Below are 17559 nucleotides of genomic sequence, written 5' to 3'. Positions count from 1 at the left end.
TGCCTCCTGTATTTTTCGATGCTGTGCTGGATTCGTTTTTGCTGGTTTAGATGCTTTGGACACTCTGCCACTGCTGATCAGTGCCAGAGTGTAAGTGCTCCCTATATAAAGTGTTATTCTGATTGGATATACATGTTTGGCATATTTGTATCACCATGAAGTCCCTCGTAAAGTGCACTGGGTGTGCCAGGGCCGGTGATGACAGATGCTACTCGTGGGCCTGCAGCACTGATTGTGCCACCCACAGGAGTAGCCCTAAAATGGTGTCTCGGGCCTGCCACTGCAGCGCCTACGGGCAGTTTAGAACTGCCATGTCCTCCTGGTCCGCGCCCCCGCTGACCAGGCCGAACCCTTCCCTTTTCGTGCACATCAGTCACCCCTATGGAAGGCCCAAGGTACCCCCTGGGCAGGGTGCCGTGTATGTGAAAGGTAGAGCATGCACTGGTGCAGGTGACATGCTCTGGTAGTGAATTACAGCCATTTTCGTCTTTCACTATTGTAAGGCTATCTTGCTCCATAGGTTAACATGGGGGATGCTGGCTACAGTGGTTAACGGCATTTCTTCCCATAGGAACAAGATAGGACATAAGTATCTAGTATCCCTGAACTCAGAATTTAATAACGCATCTTTTAGGAAAGGTGGTTTTTAGATCCTGTGTTTGAGAACAGCACTTTTAGAAAGTTGCTGTTCTCTTGTCTGACCCTTCTGTGTGCCTGGGAATGTTTGTGTATTGACTGTCTGGTTTGTGAGTGACAGGGGCTGGGGAATGCCCCAGAGGTTGGATGAGTCAGCGCTAGGCTGAGTGGAGCAATTGCTACCTGAGTGGTGGGAGGAGTTAGCACCTGGGCTGAATAGGGCTGTGCCTGCCTGCCACAAGGCTGGCTCCACCTCCTGCTGGGCGGCTGAGGACTCTGCCCCTCACTCTGAAAGGAAAGATGCAGCCAGCACATCAAGGTGCTCAGGATCCACCCAGAACTGGTTCAGACCGGGCTCAGGGCCCACATGCACCGAGAGAACAAAGACTTTAGGGGTATAAGTACAGGACCCCTGACAACAGAAAATTAGATCATCCTGGAAATCAAGAAGGAACCTCTGCCAAGGAGAAAGCTGACTCTGAAGAAGGAAGACTGTCCCGCTGTTGCTCTGCTGGACTGACCTGCTGTTGCTTTGCTGCCAAGGAGAGGGGAAGGACTTTGCTGTGAGCTGTGTCCCCTGTCTTGTAAGGAATCTCCAAGGGCCCGAGAAGAGCTGGCTCCCTGTTTCCGAAGTCCCAGGAACAAAAGGACTTCACCCCCAGCCTCCCTGAACTCTGCTGAGAGAGTTCTGTCCTTCGTAGAGTGCTTGATCCAGTTGTGGGGCCTCTAGAAGTCGAACCTGAGCTGGGAAGCTTGAGACTAAGCTGAGAAACTTGTGAAGCTGAAAAGTGTCGCAACGCTCGCTGGCGGAGCGCAACCCCGACAGTGCGAGAAGTTTCCCGCCGCTACGAAGGTCGAGATCGGCGCAGCACCTGACACCCCTGCCGAGGCCGTCGCACCCTTCGTTTGCGGGACGCACCAGGCCGGTGCAGGGGCATCGAACATTGCTGCGAGTGTCGTTGCAGAGCCTGTCGCTGGGTGAGATCACCGCGCCGCTTGCTTGCGGACCGCATCACGTCGCTGCGAACATCGTCGCAGAAACATCACATCGAGGAGCTGCGAGAGAGAGGGTCACCGCTGGACTGCGCATCGTCGCCCCGGAGATCGTCGCAGCCCCTACGAGATCATCGCATCGTGCCTTTGCGAGAACAGACTTCCCACGGAACCTACGCACCGGAATCTACGCAAGCTGCCTTCCTCCCCTTACAGACCGGATTCGTCGCCGCACGCCCGCTGCTGCAGCGGGGCTGTCGCATCGCCTCCCCAGGGTCTCAGGAGTAACGCATCGCTTGTTTCCACCGCACCAGCTTCCTGCTTGTGGAACTTTGTTGCATCTAAAAGGTACTGTGAGTCAACGTGACGCAACTGTGAACTTTTCACGCATCTGTGGATTATTTGATTGTAACTTAAAGAACTTTGATTACAACCTGAAGAACTCGTTTGAAACCATAACCTTGCATTGTGTATGTTGGATTTCTGCCGTTTTGGTCTTGTGTAGTTTAGAATAAATATCTTTATTTTCCTAAACTGTTGTGGAATCAGGTTGTGGTGTTTTCACTGTGTTACTGTGAGTGTTGGTACAAATACTTAACGCATTGCCTCTGGTTAGCCTAGACTGCTCCGGCCAAGCTACCTTGAGGGCGAGCAGGGGTTATCTAAGAGGGTTATCTCCTTGCCCTGACTAGAAGCAAGGGTCCCTATTTGGACAGTGGTACCTACCTCTGCCAACTAGAGACCCCCAGTTCTAACATTGGTGGTCAGGCGGTGGGATTTGAGCTTGTATTTGTACTTGACCCACAGTGATTGGTGTACATCACTAGTGAGTGCAGACCATTACGCCACCGCATACTACTGGTTTTTGAGTTTTTGCATTCTGTTGTTGAGTAACTCTTCGGAAAGCATCATGTCTCTGAATGGGAAAGCGCCCAGTGAGGAGGCAGAGCTAGATTTGGAATTCTCGATTGAAGATCTGTACTCCTACCCGGTAAAGCATCTTAGGTACTTCTGCCAGCAGTTTGAGTGCCCCATAAAGAGCGCCTACAGGAAGGAGGAGCTGCAGAAAATCTTGAAAACCTATTGGGAAGCACAGGAAGGAAATGAGGTTGAGGATGTAGACAGTGCTTTTCAAGGCAAAGACCTGCCAGTGGGCAGAGTAGGCTCAGGAGCTGGCAGCAACCACTCCAGTTGGGGCCTCACCCCGGAAGAGTTACAGGAAAATCAAAGAATAAGAGAATATGACCTGGAGGTCATGAGAATGAAAATGAAGCAATTGGAAGTCGAGAAGGTGGCGGAGGAGAGCAAGAATGCCCGCGCCTTAGAGGAAAAGAAATTGCTTTTGGCTCACGAGTTGAGAATGAGAGAGCTGGATCTGCAAAACAAGGAGGCGGATGCCGGTTCAAATGGTGGCAGCGCACAGCCAGTGCATGGGGGTAAAGTATATATTCCCAAAGACCTGGTACAGAATTACCATAGGAGTGAGGATATTTATGCCTGGTTCACTTTGTATGAGATTGCATTGAAGATGAATGATGTGCCTGATAAGTATTGGGGGGCGGGCCTGTGGAAACATTTTGAGGCGTCTGGGAGGAGTGCTCTAGAGCCCTTAGAGTTGACAGGTGCCATGACCTACCCCAATATGAAGGAGGCCTTATGTCTCAGGTATGGCCTTACCCCAGAGCAGTACAGACTGCAGTTTAGAAACTCCAAGAAGAAAGAGTCTGAGACTTGGATGGAGTGTGTGAATGGGTACTCGCGTGCACTGGACGGTTGGATGAAGGGCAGTAAAGTAACTGATTTGAAGGGGTTGTTGCATTTAATCAGTTGGGAGCACTTGAGTAGTCTTTGTGTTCCAGAGCTGCGCCAGCATCTTTTAGACAGCAAGCTGACCGACCCCATTGAGCTTGCTAAGGAGACGGACCGCTGGTCTAGTACCAGGGTCCACAGAGGAATTGTGGGTACCACAGCCAAAGGTGGGCAGGGTCCCCAGCAGAAGAGTGGGGGGGACAAGGGTAACCAAAAGGAGTTCTCGCAAGGGCCCCAAAGTAGTTCCCCGGAAAAGGATTCCCAAACCCCCAAGCCTAAACAGCCATGGCCCTCTAAGGGTTGGCGGGACAAGAGAAATAACCAGGGTCCCCCTACCTGCTATCACTGCAACGAGGTGGGCCATATCGCTCCGAAATGTCCCAAGAAGAAGCCCGCACCCACTGGTGCTCCAGCGCCAGCGTTAGCTAGTGTAGCTTTGGGTGGGGATTTGGTTTCTAGTGATTGGGGAGAGCTAGCGGTCATGACCCTTGTCTCGCTAGGAGACAGAGAGATGGTCCCGGAAACCTTACTGCCTTCCAACACTAAGAAATATGGGCAGAAGGTGACCATCAATGGGAGGGAGGTTGAAGCACTGAGAGACACCGGAGCCAGTGTGACATCCGTGAGGTGTCAGTGGGTGTCTGACGAGCAAATCATCCCTGGCGTACTCCGCCCTGTAGTGGCCGCTGACAGCTCAGTGCGCCTCTGCAAGTTAGCGAAGGTTTCCTTTGAATGGGGAGGAGTCTCTGGTCTTTTGGAGGTAGTTGTCAGTGATGCCTTGCCTGTGGACTGTCAGTTAGGTAACGACCTGGAGAGTTCTCCATGGAAGGACATAGAACACCGAACTCACTTGGAGATGTTGGGTCTGCCTGCGTGGATCTGCGTGACCACGCGTGCTACGGCAGCCAGTAAGGGTGAATCAGCAGAACTGGAGCCTGACACAGTGGCCCAGAGACCTGCCAGGAGAGGAAGAGGCAGAGGGCGCGGGAAACCAGCCCCAGCTGCTCCCACGGTCCAGGAGGAAGCAGAACCTGAGGGGAATGCCCTGGAACCTACAGGGGAACAGGTAGCCGAACTGGGAGACCTACCTGAGCTGACCCATTGGCAGCAAGAGGGTGGTCCCTCTAGGGAGGAGTTCTGCCAGGCGCAGAAGGAATGCCCTTCCCTCATTGGTCTGCGGCAACAGGCTGTAGATCAGGCAGCAGGTGGAGCAGTCAAAGATCACTATGTCTACTGGGAAGGTGACCTACTCTATAGCGAGCCTAAGTTTGCTGAGCCCGGGGCAGCCCGTGTGCTGGTGGTACCCGAGCGCTTCAGAAACTTCCTAATGGGCCTGGCTCATGACGTGCCTCTCGCAGGACATCTGGGGCAAGACAAGACCCTAAACAGGCTTGTCACCCACTTCCACTGGCCCCAGATGAGGAAGCACGTCGGTTCCTTTTGCAGATCTTGCCAAACCTGTCAAGCTAGTAGCAAGACTGGAATGAAGTTGAAGGCCCCCCTTCAACCCTTCCCAGTGGTGAGCACCCCTTTCGAGCGGGTGGGCATAGATATCGTAGGGCCCCTGGACCCCAAGACAGCCTTAGGCAACAGGTTCATCCTGGTCTTGGTGGACCATGCCACCCGGTACCCGGAAGCAGTCCCTCTCAGGACAATCACAGCACCCGTGGTGGGCCGTGCATTGATGGGGATCTTTTCCCGTGTGGGGTTCCCCAGAGAGGTGGTCTCCGACCGGGGTACCAACTTCATCTCTAGGTACATGAAGTCTCTGTGGGAGGAGTGTGGGGTGACTTATAAGTTCACCACTCCTTACCACCCTCAAGGAAATGGGCTGGTCGAAAGGTTCAACCGGACCCTGAAAGGTATGATTATGGGCCTAGCGGAGCCCATGAGACGTAAGTGGGACGTCTTGTTACCATGCCTTTTGTTTGCCTACAGGGAGGTGCCTCAGAAGTCCTTAGGGTTCAGTCCCTTCGAACTCCTGTATGGCAACCCTGTCAGAGGACCTCTCTCGCTGGTGAAGGAGGGTTGGGAAAAGTCCCGTGGGAAAACCCCCTCAGGATGTGTTCAGCTATGTGCTGGCCATCCACAACCAGACACAACGCTTCAGGAAACTCGCTCAGGCGAACCTGGAAGCAAGCCAGGAAGAAATGAAAAGATGGTATGACCAGAATACCACTCTGGTCGAGTTTCAACCTGGGCAGAAAGTGTGGGTGATGGCACCAGTGGAGCCTTGCGCGCTCCAAGACAAGTGGTCTGGGCCATACGAGGTGGTGGAAAGGAAGAGTGAGGTAACCTACCTGGTTAACCTGAAGACTCCCAGGCAGCCCCTGAGAGTTTTGCACGTGAACCGCCTCAAACCCCACTTTGAGAGGTCTGAAGTAACCATGCTCCTGGCTACAGATGCAGGGATGGAAGAGGATAGCGATCCTCTCCCTGACCTCCTGTCAGTTAAGGAACACGATGGGTCAGTGGATGGGGTGGTTCTCTCGCCCACCCTGACCCCAGAACAGCAGAATGACTGTCGCCAAGTGTTGGGTCAGTTCTCCTCTCTGTTCTCCCTGACCCCAGGAGTCACCAACTGGTGCGTCCATGACGTGGACACTGGAGACAGTCTGCCTGTGAAGCAAAAATTTTACAGGGTAGCTGACAAGGTCAGGGCCAGCATCAAGGAAGAGGTTTCCAAGATGCTGGCGCTAGGGGTGATTGAGCCCTCCAGCAGCCCCTGGGCTAGCCCAGTGGTCTTGGTCCCCAAGAAAGCTGCTACCCCCGGTGGCCCGCCAGAACTCCGGTTTTGCGTGGACTACCGTGGGCTCAATGCGGTCACGAAGACTGACGCACACCCTATCCCCAGAGCTGATGAGCTCGTGGATCGGTTGGGAGCTGCCAAGTACCTCAGTACGTTTGATTTGACTTCGGGGTACTGGCAGATTGCCTTAACTGACGGGGCCAAAGAGAGGTCAGCATTTTCAACGCCAGAGGGGCACTTCCAGTTCCGTGCCATGCCCTTTGGGTTGAAGAATGCCCCTGCCACGTTCCAGAGACTGGTTAACCAGGTACTGTTCGGGCTGGAGGAATTCAGCGCCGCATACCTGGATGACATTGCGGTGTTCAGCTCCACGTGGGAAGACCACTTGCAACACCTCTGCGAAGTGTTGAAGGCTCTGCAGAAGGCAGGCCTCACTATCAAGGCCAGTAAGTGCCAGATAGGGCAGGGATCCGTGGTGTATTTGGGACACCAGGTAGGGAGCGGCCAGGTGGCGCCCCTCCAGGCAAAGATTGATACCATTCTGGCTTGGGAGCCCCCCAAGACCCAGACAGAGGTGAGAGCCTTTTTAGGACTCACCGGGTATTACAGACGGTTTGTCAAGGGATATGGCACCATTGTCGCCCCCTTGACAGAACTCACTTCCAAGAAATTGCCCAAAAGAGTTGACTGGACTGACGCCTGCCAAACTGCTTTTGAGGCCCTGAAGACTGCGATGTGCACAGCACCGGTGCTCAAGGCACCTGACTTTTCCAGTGAGTTCATAGTTCAGACGGACGCTTCAGAGCATGGTGTGGGAGCAGTACTCTCACAAGCCACTGAGGAGAATGGAGACCAGCCAGTAGCTTTCATTAGTCGGAGGCTACTCCCCAGGGAACAGAAGTGGAGTGCGATTGAAAGGGAGGCTTTTGCTGTGGTCTGGGCTCTGAAAAAGCTGAGGCCCTACCTGTTTAGGACTCACTTTCATGTTCAGACCGACCACAGGCCCCTCAGGTGGTTAATGCACATGAGGGGTGAAAATCCAAAACTGTTGAGGTGGTCCATCTCCCTACAGGGAATGGACTTTACGGTGGAACACCGCCCTGGTACAGAACACGCCAACGCTGATGGTCTGTCCAGGTTTTTCCGCCTTAGTGAAGAGAACTCCCAAGAGGGTGGGTAGTTCTCCCCACTTTCAGCTGGAGGGGACACGTGTTAGACCTGACATCTTTTGGCGTGATTACCCCTATCTTTTTGCCTCTGCCTCCTGTATTTTTCGATGCTGTGCTGGATTCGTTTTTGCTGGTTTAGATGCTTTGGACACTCTGCCACTGCTGATCAGTGCCAGAGTGTAAGTGCTCCCTATATAAAGTGTTATTCTGATTGGATATACATGTTTGGCATATTTGTATCACCATGAAGTCCCTCGTAAAGTGCACTGGGTGTGCCAGGGCCGGTGATGACAGATGCTACTCGTGGGCCTGCAGCACTGATTGTGCCACCCACAGGAGTAGCCCTAAAATGGTGTCTCGGGCCTGCCACTGCAGCGCCTACGGGCAGTTTAGAACTGCCATGTCCTCCTGGTCCGCGCCCCCGCTGACCAGGCCGAACCCTTCCCTTTTCGTGCACATCAGTCACCCCTATGGAAGGCCCAAGGTACCCCCTGGGCAGGGTGCCGTGTATGTGAAAGGTAGAGCATGCACTGGTGCAGGTGACAAGCTCTGGTAGTGAATTACAGCCATTTTCGTCTTTCACTATTGTAAGGCTATCTTGCTCCATAGGTTAACATGGGGGATGCTGGCTACAGTGGTTAACGGCATTTCTTCCCATAGGAACAAGATAGGACATAAGTATCTAGTATCCCTGAACTCAGAATTTAATAACGCATCTTTTAGGAAAGGTGGTTTTTAGATCCTGTGTTTGAGAACAGCACTTTTAGAAAGTTGCTGTTCTCTTGTCTGACCCTTCTGTGTGCCTGGGAATGTTTGTGTATTGACTGTCTGGTTTGTGAGTGACAGGGGCTGGGGAATGCCCCAGAGGTTGGATGAGTCAGCGCTAGGCTGAGTGGAGCAATTGCTACCTGAGTGGTGGGAGGAGTTAGCACCTGGGCTGAATAGGGCTGTGCCTGCCTGCCACAAGGCTGGCTCCACCTCCTGCTGGGCGGCTGAGGACTCTGCCCCTCACTCTGAAAGGAAAGATGCAGCCAGCACATCAAGGTGCTCAGGATCCACCCAGAACTGGTTCAGACCGGGCTCAGGGCCCACATGCACCGAGAGAACAAAGACTTTAGGGGTATAAGTACAGGACCCCTGACAACAGAAAATTAGATCATCCTGGAAATCAAGAAGGAACCTCTGCCAAGGAGAAAGCTGACTCTGAAGAAGGAAGACTGTCCCGCTGTTGCTCTGCTGGACTGACCTGCTGTTGCTTTGCTGCCAAGGAGAGGGGAAGGACTTTGCTGTGAGCTGTGTCCCCTGTCTTGTAAGGAATCTCCAAGGGCCCGAGAAGAGCTGGCTCCCTGTTTCCGAAGTCCCAGGAACAAAAGGACTTCACCCCCAGCCTCCCTGAACTCTGCTGAGAGAGTTCTGTCCTTCGTAGAGTGCTTGATCCAGTTGTGGGGCCTCTAGAAGTCGAACCTGAGCTGGGAAGCTTGAGACTAAGCTGAGAAACTTGTGAAGCTGAAAAGTGTCGCAACGCTCCCTGGCGGAGCGCAACCCCGACAGTGCGATAAGTTTCTCGCCGCTACGAAGGTCGAGATCGGCGCAGCACCTGACACCCCTGCCGAGGCCGTCGCACCCTTCGTTTGCGGGACGCACCAGGCCGGTGCAGGGGCATCGAACATTGCTGCGAGTGTCGTCGCAGAGCCTGTCGCTGGGTGAGATCACCGCGCCGCTTGCTTGCGGACCGCATCACGTCGCTGCGAACATCGTCGCAGAAACATCACATCGAGGAGCTGCGAGAGAGAGGGTCACCGCTGGACTGCGCATTGTCGCCCCGGAGATCGTCGCAGCCCCTACGAGATCATTGCATCGTGCCTTTGCGAGAACAGACTTCCCACGGAACCTACGCACCGGAATCTACGCAAGCTGCCTTCCTCCCCTTACAGACCGGATTCGTCGCCGCACGCCCGCTGCTGCAGCGGGGCTGTCGCATCGCCTCCCCAGGGTCTCAGGAGTAACGCATCGCTTGTTTCCACCGCACCAGCTTCCTGCTTGTGGAACTTTGTTGCATCTAAAAGGTACTGTGAGTCAACGTGACGCAACTGTGAACTTTTCACGCATCTGTGGATTATTTGATCGTAACTTAAAGAACTTTGATTACAACCTGAAGAACTCGTTTGAAACCATAACCTTGCATTGTGTATGTTGGATTTCTGCCGTTTTGGTCTTGTGTAGTTTAGAATAAATATCTTTATTTTCCTAAACTGTTGTGGAATCAGGTTGTGGTGTTTTCACTGTGTTACTGTGAGTGTTGGTACAAATACTTAACGCATTGCCTCTGGTTAGCCTAGACTGCTCCGGCCAAGCTACCTTGAGGGCGAGCAGGGGTTATCTAAGAGGGTTATCTCCTTGCCCTGACTAGAAGCAAGGGTCCCTATTTGGACAGTGGTACCTACCTCTGCCAACTAGAGACCCCCAGTTCTAACACCAATGTTTTCATAAAAGAGGTCACCATGGAGCCGAGCGGTTTGCAGGATAGCATCCCAGGCCCTATAGTTCAGGATCCTGTCAATAATGTTCCCAGGGGAGCCCCTGGCTTCGGCAGAGGGACCGGAGCTCTGTGAGCCCTTTCAACTGTAAACAAGCATTTGCAATGCAATAGGTCTCGCATTAGGAAAGTTTGAGCTATTGGTATTGTAAATGACAGTTTTTTTATTTATGTGAAGGTTTTGAAAATAGCGAAATTAATAGCTTTGTCATTTACAATGCCAATACTTTTAACTTTCGCAAATGTGACACCTATAGCATTTGTAATGCAATATGTGTTGTATTTACGTGACTTAGATGTATTGATATTACAAATAACAATTGTTTTGAATTTTTTTTCATTCATTAATACTTAAATACAAATGATTGTAATTATAATGGCAGTAGCTTAAACTTTTGTAAATAACTTTTGTGAAGATTATGTTCAGTGTATTTTATTGTGACGAAAATCCAAGAACAGAAGTGAAATATTAACATCTTTTTGTGACATTTGTAATAAAGCTTAAAACATTGAGAGAACATATTTGAACCAGTTGTTGTTGAATGGTTGCACAGATTGATGCTGTGGTGGTGCTGAGTGATGTGTGGTGGCGACGAGTGATGCTGTGGCGTTCAGTGATGCTGTGGTAGTGCATAGTGATGTTGTGGTGCCCCTGAGTGATGCTGTGGTGGTGCTGAGTGATGCTGTGGTGATGCAATAGATGGAGTGTAATTATGCGGCGTGCAACTATGTGGCACTGAGTGGTATTTGGAGTGTATGTTGCATTAGTGCAGTGTAATTATGTTGCGTGTAATTATGTGGCACTGAGTGGTATTTGGAGTGTATGTTGCGTTGAGCGCAGTGTAAATATGTAGCAAATACTTATGTGGCAAAGAGTGGTATTTGGAGTGTTTGTTTCATTGAGCGCAATGTAATTATGTGGCGTGTAATAATGTGGCACTGAGTGGTATTTGGAGTGTATGTTGCATTGAGAGCAGTGTAATTATGTAGCATATAATTATGTGGCACTGAGTGATATTGTGTGGAGTGTATATTGTATTCAGTAGAGTGTAAATGTGCGGCGTGTAATTATGTGGCACTGAGTGGTATTGTTTGGAGTGTATGTTGCATTGAGTGCATTGTAATTATGTAGCATATAATTTTGTGGCACTGAGTGGTATTGTGTGGAGTGTGTGTTGCATTCAGTAGATTCTAATTATGTGGCATATAGTTATGTGGCACTGAGTGGTTTTTGAAGTGTATGTTGCATTGAGTGCAGTGTAATTATGTGGCGTGTAACTATGTGGCACTGAGTGGTATTTGGAGTGTATGTTTTATTGAGTGCAGTGTAATTATGTGGCGTGTAATTATGTGGCACTGAGTGGTATATGGAGTGTATGTTGCATTGAGTGCAGTGTAATTATGTGGCATGTAACTATGTGGTACTGAGTGGTATTTTGAGTGTATGTTGCATGGAGTGCAGTGTAATTATGTGGCGTGCAATTATGTGGCACTGAGTGCTATTTGGAGTCTATGTTGCGTTGAGCACAGTGTAATTATGTGGCGTGTAATTATGTGGCACTGAGTGGTATTTGGAGTGTATGTTGCGTTGAGCGCAGTGTAATAATGTGGCATATAATTATGTGGCACTGAGTGGTATTCGGAGTGTATGTTGCATTGAGTGCAGTGTAATTATGTGGCGAGTAATTATGTGGCACTGAGTGGTATTTGGAGTGTATGTTGCATTGAGCACAGTGTAATTTTGTAGCATATAAGTATGTGGCACTGAGTGGATTATGTGGAGTGTATGTTGTATTCAGTAGAGTGTAATTGTGTGGTGTGTAATTATGTGGCACTGAGTGTTATTGTTTGGAGTGTTTGTTGCATTCAGTAGAGTGTAATTATTGGTGTGTAATTATGTGGCACTGAGTGGTATTGTGAGGAGTGTATGTTGTATTCAGTAGAGTGTAATTGTGTGGCATGTAATTATATGGCACTGAGTTGTATTGTTTGGAGTGTATGTTGCATTGAGTGCAGTGTAATTATGTAGCATATAACTATGTGGCACTGAGTGGTATTTGGAGTGTATGTTGCATTGAGTGCAGTGTAATTATTTGGCGTGTAATTATGTGGCACTGAGTGGTATTTGGAGTGTAAGTTGAATTGAGTGCAGTGTAATGTCGTGGGTGTAATTATGTGGCACTGAGTGGTATCTGGAGTGTATGTTGTGTTGAGCGCAGTGTAATTATGTAGCATACAATTATGTGGCACTGAGTGGTATTGTGAGGAGTGTATGTTGTATTCAGTAGAGTGTACTTGTGTGGCATGTGATTATATGGCACTGAGTTGTATTGTTTGGAGTGTATGTTGCATTGAGTGCAGTGTAATTATGTAGCATATAATTATGTGGAACTGAGTGGTATTTGGAGTGTATGTTGCATTAAGTGCAGTATAATTATGGTGTTTGTAATTATGTGGCAATGAGTGGTATTTGGAGTGTATGTTGCTTTGAGCGCAGTGTAATTACGTGGCGTGTAATTATGTGGTTTGTATTTATGTGTCACTGAATAGCGTTTGGAGTGTATGTTGTATTGAGTGCAGTGTAAGTATATGGAGTGTAATTATGTGGCAATGAGTGTTATTTGTAGTGTAGGTTGCATTGAGTGCAGTGTAAATATGATGCATGTAATTATGTGGCACTGAGTGGTATTTGGAGTGTATGTTACATTGAGTGCAGTGTTATTATGTGGCATGTAATTATGTTGCACTGAGTGGTATTTGGAGAGTATGTTGCATTGAGTGCAGTGTAATTATTTGGCGTGTAATTATGTGGCACTGAGTGGTATTTGGAGTGTATGTTGCATTAGGTGCAGTGTAAATATATGGCGTGTATTTATGTGGCACTGAGTGGCATTTGGAGTGTATGTTGCATTGAGTGCAGTGTAATTATATGGCATGTAACTATGTGGCAGTGAGTGGTACTTTGAGTGTATGTTGCATTGAGTGCAGTGTAATTATGTGGTGTGTAATTATGTGGCACTGAGTGGTATTTGGAGTGTATGTTGCGTTGAGCGCAGTGTAAATATGTAGCATATAAATATGCGGAACTGAGTGGTATTGTCTGGAGTGTATTTTGTATTCAGTAGAGTGTAATTATGTGGCGTGTAATTATGTGGCATTGAGTGGTATTTGGAGTGTATGTTGCATTTAGTGCAGAGTAATTGTGTGGCGTGTAATTATGTGGCACTGAGTGGTATTGTGTGGAGTGTATGTTGTATTCAGTAGAGTGTAATTGTGTGGCGTGTAATTATGTGGCACTGAGTGGTATTTGGAGTGTATGTTGTATTGAGTGCAGTGTAAGTATGTGGAGTGTAAGTATGTGACAATGAGTGTTATTTGTAGTGTAGGTTGCATTGAGCGCAGTGTAAATAGGTGGTGTGTAATTATGAGGCACTGAGTGGTATTTGGAGTGTATGTTGCATCGAGTGCAGTGTAATTATGTGGCATGTAATTATGTGGCACTGAGAGGTATTTGGAGAGTATGTTGCATTGAGTGCAGTGTAATTATGTGGCATGTAATTATGTGGCACTGAGTGGTATTTGGAGTGTATGTTGCGTTGAGCGCAGCGTTATTTTGTAGCATATAATTATGTGGCACTGAGTGGTATTATGAGGAGTGTATGTTGCATCCAGTAGAATATAATTGTGTGGTTGTAATTATGTGGCACTGAGTGGTACTGTTTGGGGTGTATGTTGCATTGTAATTATGTAGCATATAATTATGTGGCACTGAGTGGTATTGTGTGGAGTGTGTGTTGCATTCAGTAGAGTGTAATTATGTGGTGTGTAATTATGTGGCACTGAAAGGCATTTGGAGTGTATGTTGCGTTGAGCGCAGTGTAAATATGTAGCATATAATTATGTGGCACTGAGTAGAATTGTTTGGAGTGTATGTTGCATTGAGTGCAGTGTAATTATGTAGCATATAATTATGTGGCACTGAGTGGTATTTGGAGTGTATGTTGCATTGAGTGCAGTGTAATTATGTAACGTGTATCTATGTGGCACTGAGTGGTATTTGGAGTGTATGTTGCATTGAGTGCAGTGTAATTATGTGGCGTTTAATTATGTGGCACTGAGTGGTATTTGGAGTGTATGTTGCATTGAGTGCAGTGTAATTATGTGGCATTTAATTATGTGGCACTGAGTGGTATTTGGAGTGTATGTTGCATTGCGTGCAGTGTAAATATGTGGCATGTAATTATGTGGCACTGAGTGGCATTTGGAGTGTATGTTTCATTGAGTGCAGTGTAATTATGTGGCGTATAATTATGTGGCACTGAGTGGTATTGGGAGTGTATGTCGCATTGAGTGCATTGTAATTATGTGGTGTGTAATTATGTGGCACTGAGTGGTATTTGAAGTGTATGTTGAGTTGAGTGCAGTGTAAATATGTAGCATATAATTATGTGGAACTGAGTGGTATTGTCTGGAGTGTATTTTGTATTCAGTAGATTGTAATTATGTGGAGTGTAATTATGTGGCACTGAGTGGTATTGTGTGGAGTGTGTGTTGCATTCAGTAGAGTGTAATTATGTGGTGTGTAATTATGTGGCACTGAGTGGTATTGTATGAAGTGTAAGTTGCATTGTAATTATGTAGCATATAATTATGTGGTACTGAGTGGTATTGTGCGGAGTGTGTGTTGCATTCAGTAGAGTGTAAATATGTGGTGTGTAATTATATGGCACTGAGTGGTATTTTGTGGAGTGTATGCTGTATTCAGTAGAGTGTAATTGTGTGTGAGGTTGCAGAGTGTGTGAGGGTGCAGAGTGTGTGAGGGTGCAGAGTATGTGTGACACCAGCATAGCCAATAGAATGCGAGAGAGAGATAAATCAAGTGTGAGACAGCAGAAAAGAGTGGGGCTAGGCTGCAGCCTCATCAGGCTCTCTGCATTGCGTGGCGGGAGGGCGGGGGAGCGGATTCCTTTGAAGTCTGATGGGGGCGGGGAGGCGGATTTCTTTGAAGTCTGATGCCGAGGCTCAGACAAATGGTGGGTGCAGTTGGTGCGGGAGTAAGGAATTAATCTCACAGCGTGTTCGACAATGCGTCTCAATTCTTTATCTTCACAAGTCGCCTCACAGTTGTGACTGGCAATTAAATAGAATGACAAAATGATGTTATCTTCGAGATGCAACGATAATAGCCCGTCATCATAAGCGGTAGTGTATTAGATTTACCTCGCGTTTCTCAGCCGGCTTCTGCAATGCATCAAAGGTGCGCGCGCCTTGTACGTCTCAGCAGTAAGGCATGGCCGCTATATTACGTACTAATAAAGGGATGGTCTCAACGGCTAGGATTTATGAGATTTGTAGTGCGGTATGGTTACATTGTGGTTAACGATGTGTAACAATGCTGGTTCTTCCTCTGTGTTCCCAAGAGTCAGTGTTTGCACTAATATAGATCCGTGGTCTTTTTTAGTTCCTATTAGTATTGCCTCTACTACTAATAGGAACCAAAAAAGACCAAGGATCTATAAGTCACAACTGTGAGGCGACTTGCGAATATAAAGAATTGAGACGCATTGTCGAACACGCTGCGAGATTAACACAAGGTAATCTTAAGAAATCGCATCTAGACTTTTTTTGAACCATATACCTAAATGATCTCACTTCGCCTGTGATTTCTTTCAAAGTTAGTTTGTTTGCGATCAACGCGACCAAAGAAAGACGGGATCAACTACCCGCTAGCGGCAGCCATTGATGTTTAAATTAAACCGTGATGCCTTAATGTTACTTATTAACCGGATGCGGAAAGAAAAATAAGGTAACCGTTTAATGTTACACCAATTCACAATTGGCTACGCTCTACCCCACTTTTAAACTAAAACATTCTTCGATCCTTTTTTTTTTGGCAGGCGCTTCTCTACCAAACAATTATATAACATTTCAAACTGAAGATAAAGAAAAAGGAACTGCACCAATTTAAAGGGACACTTTTTCAATAGTAAGTTACTATCGGAAGATGGCTTGTATTAGAGCCTCAGTATCATGACAATTAATTCGTTTTTTGACAGGCTTTTGCCTTCCAGAAATGAGAAGCCCCCTGATTCGAAGATAAATGCCACATAAGCAACAAGCATATGCAAGTGCAATCGTGGCTGCTACATTGGTGCGAGAAACAATAGACCTATCACATATACTGATCACCATCTTTGTTGTAGATCCAAGCCTCTGAATGAAAGAAGACACATTGAATTAAGCCCAGAGAAAGAAGATGAGAATTGTCTGAATAAAAGGTATGGGGACCTTAAGAAGAGAGGGTTGGATGTTAAGAGCGTTTACTCAAAAATGTATTTTTTTTTTTTCAGCTGTATGGTCCTGAAGAGAACTCCCTAAATACTCAGGAGTTCGAAATGCGTAGACCAGTTTCATGATATAAGCCATAAGATTTTTGACATTGGTTTCTTGAATAGTGCTAGTTGTTTAGAATAATTAGAACTGTATACTATGGTTGTCAGATGTAAATAGGGATGTAATCAAAAAAATTCCAAAAAATAGTTAATTCTCAAGGTGTGTACATATTGGATGGTGAATGAATGTATGAAAAGAGTGTGTGAAGGTCGCATGTTAGAGAAATGGAAGACTGTGAAAAGATGTAGTTGTGTATGAATAGTAGTGTGAGTCAAATGTAAATGTAAGTTGCATGTTTTAGAATGGCTAGAGAAGATAAATTAAAATGCTTAAATTTTGATATGTGAAAATAAAATAAAAAGAAGGATTTATTTCAGACAGAAAACAAAGTCTAATGGTTATATTGTTGGATGTTCAGTACAACCGCTTACAAAAAAAGAGCTACAAACGAAAACAGTATTGGCATATGATAAGTTGACTTGCAATCCTTACCGAGCGGGTGTGGCAGCACTATGCAGGATCCCCGTAGATCAGTACAGCAATGGGGGCCGCTAAATTTACCGCCTCCCGTCAGGCATTTAGACCCGCTGTCGTCCTTCACCGCCCAACGCCGCTGTAATCAGGCGGGTGTGGCAGCGTCAACGGGATCTCACTGCCCAGAGGGTCCGATCATGGTCCACCCGTGTCACTGGGCCCACAAATGGCTCTCTGCTGCATGGACCACTGCAGGTAATGCAGGGAGGCCTCGTCCAACCCCCCCGCAAGGGGTCACCGTGAGGGGCCGCAACTCCCACTAGCTATCCGTCGCCACCTCTGTCACCCGACACCGTCCGGCACCCGGATTCCTACTGGTAGGATATGGCGGCTCAGTGCAGGGTCTCTGGAACTCAGCGAATTAGATGCGGCCCACACACAACGGTGCCACGGCTTCACCAGTGAGGAACCACCGGCAGCGGCGTAGCTCGTTCCTAAGGCACCGCCCAGCTGCTCCGGAGGCCTCTAGGGTTATCTGCCTCGCCGGCTCGCACCGTCTAATTCCCTATGTTCGGGTCGTTGCTTCAGTTTCTGGACACCAATCGGCTATGCTTGGTGTCCCGCTCCCATTCAGGTATTTTTTGCATTGCAGCTGCCGGATGATGGACGGATTTCGCTGGGTTTTGTGGTGGCCCTGACGGAGCTCTTTCTCTACCCTGCCATCTTGGCAGATGCTAGGCCATGCCCTATCCAGTCAGATTTCTTTGACACACTCACTTCAGCCCTTTTCTGGGATCTCC

The sequence above is a fragment of the Lissotriton vulgaris genome, chromosome 9 (assembly GCF_964263255.1).
Source record: "Lissotriton vulgaris chromosome 9, aLisVul1.2, whole genome shotgun sequence".
Lineage (NCBI taxonomy): Eukaryota > Metazoa > Chordata > Amphibia > Caudata > Salamandridae > Lissotriton > Lissotriton vulgaris.
The sequence above is the reverse complement of the archived record's forward strand: the minus strand, read 5'-3'. Positions refer to the sequence as shown.